Raw genomic sequence first — 9,633 nt, 5'->3', positions numbered from 1 at the left:
CACACTCTGAAGTATCCAGTCATTAACCCTGTTCTCATCTTTCTGGTTTGTCCTTCCAAAATGCATCACCTCACACTTACCCGGATTGAAATCCATCTGCCATTTTTTTGCCCAACTCTGCATCCTCTCTATGTCATCTTGTGACTTTCAACTCCATCCACAACTCTTCCAACCTTAGTGTCATCTGTAGTGCATATATATTTGGGAGAAAAATTGGTAAAATTAGAGTAGGTTACGTACATACACTCATTTTAAAACAGATCTTATTTGAAATACTGAAGAATCCATATTCAGTAACAATACAGAAACTATGGAGAATGCTATGCACATTCCACAAGTAGATGCTAATTGAAATTATGTCATCAAATGAATCAACTGGCGACAGGCCATCGGTGTTGAACATTTTTACAAGGCTTCTGACCTTTCTGCAAGGTGCTCACTCAAAGGTCAATGAGAAGATGGGAGCAAAAGACTAACTCCTATTGTTTGCTGGAGAAAGTGGGGGGTTTTGTAGCAAGTGAGAGAGCCACATGGGCTTTCTAGCAGTTGGAATATGAAGAGAGAAAGAGACTGAACAGTCACAGCTGAAGCAAGAAGGAAGCTTGTTGGAATGGAAAATAGAAAGCTCCAGAGTGGTGAATGGCTGAAAGTGCTATCTGTCTGATGTTTCTCTTGGAACAGAAAGGAACTCTGTGGTAGCCTGAAAGAAAAAGGTTATCATCTGGAGAACCCTGATGGGGCAAGTTTCATCAGCAAGATCTTGAGGTGACTAATGGTGGTACCTCAGTTGTGGAAATCCTGGAACAACAAATGTCTCTCTGCAAACCCTACGAGAACCTTCCTGAGCAGTAAACATTTACCTTTCGAGCACCAAAGCCTAGTGAACTTTATACATGTTAAATTCTGTGCACAGTCTAAGAATTGCCTACAACCAGTGAAGTTGGAAGAATGAGAAGTGAGATTGAACTGTGAACCAAAGAACTTTACTTAAATTTACACACACATTAATTACATACACGTGCGCTTAGAAATAGAAGGGGGTTAATTTGGGTTAGTTAAATTAATAGAGATAAGTTAAAGCGTGATTCTGTTTTCATGTTTAAAGATAATTAAAAACAACTTTTGTTTAAATAACCATTTGTCATGGTGAATATCTATTGCTGCTGGGTTTTGGGGTCCTTTGGGCTCATAACACATCCGCACACCTACTGATTCATCCTTCTGCCTCTTCATCTAGGTAATTTCTAAAAAAAATCTCAAGAGCAGGGGATCCCAGAACAGATCCCTGTGGAACTCCACTAGTCAACAACCTCCAGGCAGAATACTTTCCTTCTACCCTCTGCTTTCTTCCTACGTCAGTTTTTTTAAAATCCATACAGCTAATTTTTCACTGATCCCATGACTTTCTAGATGAGTCTCTCATGGGGGACCTTGTCAAATGCTTTGCTAAAATCCATATTGACCACATCTACCACCCTCATCAATTTCTTTTGTTACCTCCTCAAAAAATTCAATTAGACTCATGAGGCGTGACCTTTCCTTCACAAAGCCATGCTGACTATCCTTGAGTAGATTGTACTTCTCCAAATGCTCATAGATCCTATCCTTAAGACTCCTCTCCATTAGTTTTCCCATCACTGACACAAGACTCATTGGTCTATCATTCCCAGGATTCTCCCTATTATCTTTTTTTATTAAAAAAAAACAAGGGGACTACATTTGCCGTTCTCCAATTCCCCACAACCTCTCCTGCAGCCAAAGAGGAGTCAATGATCATACCCAATGCCCCACACTTCCCACTATGATTCATTTCCCACAGCAGCCTCAGGTATACTGCATCCAGCCCTGGGGACATCAATCTTGATGTTTTTAAAGATTTAACCATTCCACTTCCTTAATCTCCATATTGTCAAGCACACAGATCTGATCAATTTTGACTTAACCTTAATCAAGGACATTTTCTCGTGAATACTGATGAAAAGTATTAATTTGGGACCTCCCCATCCTCTGCCTCCCTTATCCTTTATCAGCCCCCCTTCATTCTCACCATCTTTCTGTTATTTATATACACATAGAAAGCCTTGGGGTTCTCCTTTATTCTACATGCCAAGGCTTTCCCATGCCCCCTTCAAGCTCTCCTAAGTCCTTTCTGAAGCTCCTTCCTGGCTACCATATTCTTCACATGAGCCCTTCCTGTTTCCTGCTTCCAATATTTAATGTATGCTTCCCTCTTCCTTTTGACTTGTTGCCTGACCTGTTTTGTCAGCCATGGTTCCATTTTCCTACCATCTTTTTCTTGTCTCAGAGGGAAAAAGCCATCTTGAACCCTGTTCAAGTGGTCCCTAAACTTGCTCCTCATGACTTCTGTGCTTTCACTCTTAAATATCTGTTTCCAATTTATTCTCGCTAGTCCTTCCTCATCCCTTCATAATTAGCCAGTTAAGCACTTTCCCAGTTTGACTGTTTATATCCTTTTCCATAGCTACCTTGAAGCGAAGAGAGATGTGGTCACTCTCACCAAAATGCTCCCCCACTGAGAGGTCCACCACCACCTGACCAGGTTCATTACCCAAAACTAGATCCAGTATGGCCTCTCCTCTCATTGGCCAGTCTACATACTGTGTCAGGATTCCTTCCTGAACCTATCTTACAAATTCAGTCCCATCTATTCCTCTTGCAGTCATGAGGTGCCAGTCACTATTAGGGAAGTTGAAATCACCCACAACTACAACCCTGTATTTTTTGCACCATTCCAAAATCTGCCTGCTTATCTGTTCCTCGGTGTCCAGAGGGTAGACTACTCCCAGCACAGTGATAGTTCCCTTCCCATTTCTAACTTCCACCCACATCGACTCAGTGGACAATCCCTCTGCAGCGTCCTCCCTTTCTGTAGCCGTGATATTATCCCTGACCAGTTATGCTACGCTTTTCCACTCCACCCCCACATTTTTATACCTCCCATCCTATTCCTTTTAAAACACCCAAACCCAGGTACCTTCATCAGCTAATCTTACCCCTCCTCCAGCCAAGTTTCAGTAAAGACCACAACATCGTAGTTCCGTGTACTAATCCATGCTCTAAGTTCATCCCCTTTATTCTTCATACTCCTAGAGTTGAAATAGACACAATTCAACCCCTCTAACTGGCTAATTCTATATTATTTCCCTACCTGTCCTTCCACACCAACTCAGAGCACATAGCATCATGCTTTTGTCCTTCTACCCTAATCTCTGCCCTCACATTCTGATTCCAATCCCTTTGCCAAACTTGTTTAAACCCTCCCCAATAGCTCCAGCAAACCTGCCCAACAGGATTTTGGCACCCCTCCAGTTCAGGTGCAGCCCATCCTTTTTGTACAGGTCAGACCTTCCCCAAAGGAGATCCCAATAATCCACAAGTCTGAACCCCTATCCCCAGCATCAACTTTTCAGACATGTATGGATCTGACACAACTTCCTGTTCCTACACACTCTGGGGCATGGCAGCAATCTTGCTTTTTAACTTCCTTCCTAACTCCCTATACTCCCTCTTTAGGACTTCTGCTATCTACATAATTGGTCCCCACATGGACTGCATGGATGCTCGCCCTGCCCCTCAGAATGCAAGGAACTCAATCAGAGACACCCCTGACCCTGACACCAGAGAGACAACAACCATCCTGAGGCCTTGATCTTGTTCATAGAACCTCCTATCCACTTGTCTAACCAATGGGTACCCAATCACCAGCTCTCCTCTTCTCCCCCTTACTTTTCTGAACCAGAGAGCCAGCCTCTGTGCATTAGACATGACCACATTGACTTGTCTCTGGTAGGTCATTCCCCACCCCCCACAACAGTATATTTATTGAGGGAAACAGCCACAGAGGTGCTCTGCTATTTCTGCCTTTCCCCCTTCCCTCCCCCAACAGACACATAGTTACCTGTCTCCCAAACATTAGGGGTGGCTGCCTTCCAGAGACTCCTGTCAATCTCTGCCTCTACCTCCCTTAAGATCCGAAGTTCAGCCAGCTCCCTAACTCAGTTTGTCAAGAGCTGGAGCCAGATGCACCTTTTGCAGGTGTCGCCATCAGGAACAAATGTGCTGTCCCTGACTTCCCACATCCTACAACCAGAGTACTGGACTGCCCTAAGCACTACCTCCATTACCTACTTCTAAGTTAATTAAACTAATTAAATAAACTTATCAGGTTTACCTCACTGGGTTTAATGCATCCTTTTTGTCAAAGCTTCAGGGACACATTAGGCCACTCTTCTTCTACCTCCCTTCCTTTTATTTGTCCCTGGCAATTATTTCCTCCAACAAATCTGATTAACCCTTCAGTTGCCTTTCTAACTCTTTTTAAAACTCTTAATTTTGACTCACCTCTCTCCTGTCTGTGTAGCTCCTCAACTCTCCTGTGATTCAAATGGCACTAGGTCCTGTTTCTAACTTTTTCAAAACTCTAACTTTGACCTCTCTCTCTCTCTCTCTCTCTCTCTCTCTCTCTCTCTCTCTCTCTCATCTGTATCTCATCATCTGATGTGAAGGAGAGGGAAGGAAATTCTGCACAGAACAATGCAGCCACAGGCTAGGAGAGTTGATTATGCAAAGCTTTCATTGCTAATCTTTGAAAAGTTAGACATATTTCCCCCTTCACTTTAACAATCTTTGTTACTTTCTTAGGATTGTGGGGTGGGTGGGGGGGACCATTTAAATCAGTCTGCCAGCTGCTTTATTAATGATTTACAGATAAGACAGGATTGGAAATTGCTTTGAAAGGGTCACCCAACAAATTGCCAAACTCTGTGAAGGTGGCTAATTTAACATGAAAACACTAATTGCCACAATAATTGCCTTGAATTTGTTTCTTACCTTGTTAATTCCACCAGCTACCCATGCATATTTTTCTGATAGAGGTGACAAGATGCACGGAGTTACCGGAGAGCCTATTAAGATGAGCTTTCAACAGGGTGGAGTTATTCAGAAGCCCCCACCCCGACACTTTACACACTGCCTTGGATTACTTGAATGGCTTGTTCTTTCATTGGATATTGTGCCTGGAAATTCTGACCACATGCCTGGGGCCAACAACCGGGAATATAAATGTTAATTTAATGTTAAATGTTATTTTAAATTCAAAGATACACAGCTGTAACAGGCTCTTATGGCTTGTGCTGCCCACAATTGCACCCATGTGACAAATTAACCTACTAAGCCCATACATTTTTGGGACATGGGAGAAAATTGGGGCACCTGGAAGAAACCCAGGCAGACATGAGGAGAACATACATAATTCTTACAGGCAGCGGTGGATTCGAACCAGGGTCACCGGCCCTGTAACAGCGTCTGTGCCCGTTGCTGCACTACCCCTACTCTTTCTCAGTGATTTTCTCTGCAAAGAACGAGACAGGGCTGAACATGCCCCGCTTCCATCTCAGGAGCTCTATGCTAAGCTTGGGTTGTAGCTGGCACTGGTTTCATTCCCGAAGACCATGCAAGTTTTGATGCAACCTAGAAAAGAGACACCTTCAAAGCAATTGGATCTTAGCATAAGAGAGCCATTGCTTCCTCAAAAACAAACCTTATTTCATGCATTTATTTTCATTAACATTCATTTACAAGTGGCTTTTTTGAATGAGAGAGCGAATAGTAGGGAGTTGGTTCATGCCCGAGAAAACTTCCAGGACCTGCCAGGATTGTCAGCCCTCGACTAACATTGAAACCTTTACTGATATTTGCTTTTCTGTTGACCTGGCCAAGATGTGATACAAAAACTGCCAGTCTAGTTGAGCTCTGTCAGCACCATGTCATACTCAATGGACACCAGTTTGGGTCTATAAATATTATATAATACTTCTTTTGATATAATATAATGCTGTTATTAATTTCAAATGGTACTATTTCCTACAATAAAATTCAATTGAAACCTGCAGAGATTTTTCAATTGAAAATATATATTTAGTGCAAATTTATTTCTCTAATTATATTATTAAAGGCATTTTGGCAAACTGAAATAAATCTGGAATCAATCACATTGTAATGTAGCCTGAACAACACAGGAGATTCAAAATTGAAAAAGTAATGTTGAATTGATTCAGGTGTTAAAATAATGTACTAAATAACTTATTAATGAGGCTCATAAAATGAATTTAACCAATGTGGTACTGTATTAGATTTGAGGTGAGGGAGAATTGTAAAAAAATATTTGTGTTGGGTGCAGCAATTTTAAGCCACGACCTTGTGGCATATTTCCCTTTGAAATGTGCAGAGTGCCTTCTGGGGAACCACTGCTGAACTGCCCTCTTGAATAATCAAACTTGGTTCCTTTGTTCAAGAGCCCACTCTAAAATCAGTATGAATTAGGGGGGAGTTTCTCAGGAGTCCTGCAGACAGCAATAATTCTTAAAGGACTGTCAGAGGCTCAAAGCATACAATTTTTTTTACAATGCTGGAATTTAAGTTGAATAGGGAGATGAAAGCCAACGAATCGAGGGTGCGCATTATAGATGGCTGTGATGCTTCACTACCGGATGAGCTGAACACCTTCTATGTCCACTTAGAGAAGAAGAACCAAACAGGGCCTACTAGAATCCCTGAAAAGGCGGAGATCCTGCGATATTTGTCTCTGAGGGCGATGTCAGAACATCATTCAAGAAGGCGAACCCTCGTAAGGCGTCAGGCCCTGATGGCGTACCTGGGAGGGTACTGAAAATCTGCACCAACCAACTAGCCGGAGTGTTTGTTGACATTTTGCAACCTCTCTTTGCTGCACTCAGAGGTTCCCACCTGCTTCAAAAGGGCATCAATCATCCCGGTGCCCAAGAAGAGTAGCGTGGGCTACCTCAACGACTATCACCCAGTAGCACTAACCTCTACTGTGATGAAATGCTTCGAGAGGCTGGTCATGGCCAGAATTAACACGTACCGAACAAAGATCTGGATCTGCTGAAATTCGCCTATCGTCACAATTCCTCCACAGCAGATGCAATCTCACTGGCTCTCCATAGACTACAGCTCAGCCTTCAATACCATTATTCCCTCAGTGCAGGTCAAGCAGCTACAAAGTCTAGGTCTTTGTACCCCACTCTGAAACTTGACTTTCTCATCAGAAGACCACAGTCAATACGAATTGGAAATAACACCTCCTCCTCATTGATCATCAACACAGGCGCACCCCAAGGATGTGTGCTTAGCCCACTGCTCTACTCACTATACACCCATGACTGTGTGGCCAGGCACAATTCCAAAGCTATCTACAAGTTTGCTGATGACGCCACAGTTATTGACAGAATCACAAACGGCAATGAGGAAACATACAGGAGGTTGATAGAGCAGCTCATTAACCTTGCGCTTAACATCACCAAAACCAAAGAGATGTTTGTGTACTTCAGGAGGAAGTCAGGGGAACACAACCCAGTCCTCATCGAGGGCTCAGTAGTGGAAAGGGTCAAAAAATTCAAATTCCTGTGTGTCAACATCTCTAAGGATCTGTCCTGGAGCCTCCATGTTGATGAAATCACCAAGAAGGCTTGCCAGTGGCTATGCTTTGTGAGGTGTTTGAGGAGATTTGGTACGTCACTGTACCATGGAGAGCATTTTGGCTTGTTGCATCACTGTCTGGTATGGAGGGGCCAACTCTCAGGACAAGAATAAACTCCATAGGGTTGTTAACTCAGCCTGCGAGATCACAGACACTAGACCACTCCATCGAGGACATCTACATGAGGTGGTGTCTTAAGAAAGCAATCTCTATCCTCAAAGATCCCCCACCACCCAGGCCAGGCCCTCTTCACTCTGCTACCATTGGGAAAAAGGTACAGGAGCCTAAGGACGAACTCTCAGAGGAACAAGGACAGCTTCTTTCTCGCTGCCATCAGATTCCTGAATAGTCAATGAACCAAGGACACTGCCTTACTTTTCGTGTACTGTTTTTTTTCCCCCATTTATAGTAATGTTGTAAGATGGTTATAATATGAATGTTTTCACTATGACGCTGTCACAAAACACTGAACTTCACGACAATAAATTCTAATTCTGAATCTGAAGTGCAGCCCCTAACCCAGCGGCAGAACCATAGGCTGCTGCATGCCCAGGCCCTCTCTGTCCCCAGCTATATCCCCCCACCTCCTCCCCAATCCCTGCAACCACGCCCCCCCTCCTTCACCCTGGATCTTTCAGCAAAGTTTTCATGTTCTCAGCAGCAGAGGAGAATTGGGATGATTTACCAGATCTATGCAGTGGAGGCCCGAGGCCCAAGTTTCACCAGACCTTGATCTGAGGTTCTTGGGTGTGAATTTGTTTGCAGCACCCACTTAATGCTGGTTTCAGGCCCTGCACTTTTGATTTTTATTATTTCACTCCCTGCTTCATTTAAGTATGAGCTGACTTATCCAGAGATCTTGCTCAACAAAAGCTTTTCACAATATCTTGGTAAATATGACAATATTTAATTTTTTTTAAAAATCACAGCTGATATTCTAAATAATTTCGAAACACCAAAACATGTTCCTGTCATGTATGAAACCATTTATTACTTTGAGAAAGCAATGGCTTTTATTTATTTTTTAAACAATTATTGACTGGATAAGTGTACGAAATATTTATAATTCAGGGGCTGAAGGGAATGAGCTTAGTTCATTGAAAAGGCAAAAAAATGAATGAGATAAACCTTACAATTCACTGCTCAGCATGGAACATCCTCCGTTTATGTTACTAAACTAGAACATTTGGAAATTTTAACATTATTAATTTTTGAGGTCATTAACTTTGCTAACATTATCATTTTGAAAATATTGTGCTTCTTTTAACACCTTGTAGTGTTAATGGGTCCTACAGGTATTGGAAATACAGAGTGATTCTGTTCCCAGAATTATTTAATTGCAATATACATATGAATATATATACACACAGGCCCATTAGGTGTGAAGTTCCTATAAATAGCTTGCTGATTGCTGGAGTGCTCCAACATTTATCATTATGTAGGGTTCCTGTCAAATTTAGAATTGTACAGCAAAATTTCCAAATTAGGAGCTCATGTTCTCAAAGAGTTAATTATAGATAGCTAATTGGGCATGGAGGTGGCAAATTCCAAAATAATAATAACATAAAACGTGTCAAAAAGCTCAAGGAACACACCTTCAATATACAACAGAGCATTGTACCAAATGCAGTTTGCCATCAGAAGATTTATGGCATGTTAATACAATTGGTGTTAGTAGGATAACTAAACTGAAATACAATTTTGAGATCAAAATCAGACCATTGCATTCAGAAGAGCTCATGCACTTAAATTCTCCGATCTCCATAGTTATACTTTTCTATGTGTGTATATATAAATAAATATGTATATATGTGTGTGTGTGTGTCTGTATAATATATATATATATATATATATATATATACACACACACACACATATATATTAAAAATAAATAGATAAAAAAAAACATAAATAAACAAATAGACAGACAGATAAATAAATAAATAAATAGATGAATATGCTCACACAGATGAATAACACTCGACAATGATTTACACCAGAATCGGTTTAATCGGGTCCTTTATCTCCGCCGTCACCGGTGACTTTAACTGAACACTCGAGCTGTAAGTGCCTATGCAGGTGGACAGTCCTGTCAAATTGATTATTATGTGTAC

This window comes from Narcine bancroftii, chromosome 5, assembly GCF_036971445.1.
Source record: "Narcine bancroftii isolate sNarBan1 chromosome 5, sNarBan1.hap1, whole genome shotgun sequence".
NCBI classification, from domain to species: Eukaryota; Metazoa; Chordata; class Chondrichthyes; order Torpediniformes; family Narcinidae; genus Narcine; species Narcine bancroftii.
This window is presented reverse-complemented; position numbering follows the sequence as displayed.